This window comes from Idiotropiscis lumnitzeri, unplaced genomic scaffold (genome assembly GCF_059441095.1).
Source record: "Idiotropiscis lumnitzeri isolate Australia: NSW breed Sydney's pygmy pipehorse unplaced genomic scaffold, RoL_Ilum_1.0 HiC_scaffold_55, whole genome shotgun sequence".
Classification (NCBI taxonomy): Eukaryota; Metazoa; Chordata; class Actinopteri; order Syngnathiformes; family Syngnathidae; genus Idiotropiscis; species Idiotropiscis lumnitzeri.
The window spans coordinates 841220-843413 of record NW_028283593.1 but is presented as its reverse complement, the minus strand read 5'-3'; the positions used below and the strand labels follow the sequence as shown (position 1 = coordinate 843413).

General features: G+C 44.0%; 1 long non-coding RNA gene across 1 annotated transcript; it reads left to right on the top strand.

Annotated features, from left to right (window-relative positions):
* The first annotated feature begins 327 nt into the window (after positions 1 to 327).
* On the top strand, positions 328 to 1657 carry LOC148315696 (uncharacterized). Its single transcript, XR_015840677.1, has 3 exons — positions 328 to 658; positions 1225 to 1278; positions 1368 to 1657. It is a non-coding gene; the product is annotated as an uncharacterized LOC148315696 (long non-coding RNA).
* The last annotated feature ends 537 nt before the right edge of the window (positions 1658 to 2194 follow it).

The window sequence follows — 2194 nt, the reverse complement described above, 5'->3', positions numbered from 1 at the left end:
CAGGGAGTGTGCATAGATACAGACCCCAAAAGTGATTAAAACCAAATAAAGTCCCCAGAAGATCATCTGTAGTCAGGTGAAGGACCCTGTACTTTGTTCAACTCATTTACTCCCTTAGACGTACAAAGACGTCTTTTAATGCAATGGCGCCCTCTACCAAAGACGTATAAGTACGTTTCCTGTCTTTTTTACGTCATAGTGTACATAAGGGTCTGATGCAACCTCTGACTGAGAATCAGCCTTGTCCGCATTGTGAATCATGTAAAAATCACCCAGCAGGGGGCAGAGGTGCAAAAGATCCGCCTTGAATCTGCGCCAGAGGTACAAATGGGGGGGCGGGATCCTGGGGTAGACTTATAAGTGTGGAGAGCAGCGTGGGTAGCAGCAGCATCGGCAGCACTAGCAGCAGTCGCATTAGTAGCGTTAGCAATGAAATCCTCCAAGCAAATGACGATCGAGGAATGCTTTTTTTTTAAAAAAAAGCTTCCTAAAAGCATCAAGGCGATGGAGACGCTTTGGTTGAGAGGATGACGCTTCGTCGTCGTCACAACAAAACGGCGTCTAAAGAGGGTGCGCGTGCCTTGCGGCCTGCATCGCCTGCCTTCGGACAATAGCCAAAGCAGCTGAGAGTCCTCACCAGATCCCCCCGAACGAGGAGGTAAGCGCTCGCAAGTTACCATTGAACATGTGGTTTTACCCCTCATGCTTTTATTGTACATATCATGCATCTTGCGGGCAGAAAATGTCGCGTAAATGTGCAGTTAGACGCGAGCTTGCTCGCTGACTTCCTCATCCGGCCGCCTCTATTGCACAATTACACGCGAGCGTAAGTCCTCGCCGACGAGGAAGTAAACGCTCGCAAGTTACCATTAAACATGTGGTTTTAGCCCTCATGCTTTTATTGTACATATCATGCATCTTGCGGGCAGAAAATGTCGCGTAAATGTGCAGTTAGACGCAAGCTTGCTCGCTGACTTTCTCGTCCGGGCGCCTATTGCACAATTACACGCGAGCGTAAGTCCTCGCCGACGAGGAAGTAAACGCTCGCAAGTTACCATTGAACATGTGGTTTTAGCCCTCATGCTTTTATTGTACATATCATGCATCTTGCGGGCAGAAAATGTCGCGTAAATGTGCAGTTACGCGCGAGCGCATCTCCTCCCCGACGAGGAAACAACAATACTGAATGGTGTGGTAATCATGCATACTTTCTAAAATTCACAGATTGTGCATCCCGCGGCAAGAAAGTTCCTCCTCGTCTTGTTGGTGTAAAGAAAGGTAAATTATAATATGAAACTTCACACGCCAGCAATAAAATGCAGCAATAAATATATATTTCCAATTGTTTGTATTTCTGTAATTTACAGGTTGTGCATCAGGAAGCAGTGGTTCCGGATGGCGTCACACTGGATGGCAACCGAGGAAAATCGACTTTACAGCAACCCCTGGACCACTGAATGCCGCTGCCCATTTGGAGTCTGAGGAGCCAGCTGATTTCCTGCAGCTGTTTCTCACGGATGAGCTTCTGCAGCACATCGCGGATGCCAGCAATCACTTCCCAGACAATTATTTTCACACAAACCCCAGTGGACAAACACAAGCTCGCCTATTTTCCACGGACCAGCAAAGCCAGACCACAACGAAAGTGTCGGGTCTGTTTGTGCAAAGGCAAACGGAGTGAAACAAGAATGTGGTGTGAACTATGTTGTGTGCCCTTGCATCAAGGCAACTGTTTTATTTTATATCACACAAAAAAAAAGTATGTATGACACTGATGTATTTCATTTTTGTACATAGTTCAACAGTTCAGTCGTTTAGTGTTATGTGCAAATAAATTTATTTTATCAAAAACATTTTTTGTGCTTTTTTTTGTTATTTTATAGAAGGCATGCATTATTTAGATGTTAGAGGTGTCATAAAAGCCATAAATAATAGTGTCAAAATTCAAATTATGGTCAAAATGCATCAGTTTACAAAAAGCTCATTTTCTCAGTTTTTTCCCCAGGGATTGGAGTTTTCATGAAATTTAGCTATTTTCAAATGCCGATTGCTCAAGAATGGAAAAAGATAGGAACAAACATTTTTTTCTGTTGAAAGAAGAGAGTCTCATCTTTCTTCGGGTGTGCTCCATGTCTATATAGCATTAGAATACTATATTCTGTGGGCCTTGCAATATTAGTCAAAACCCAGGAAA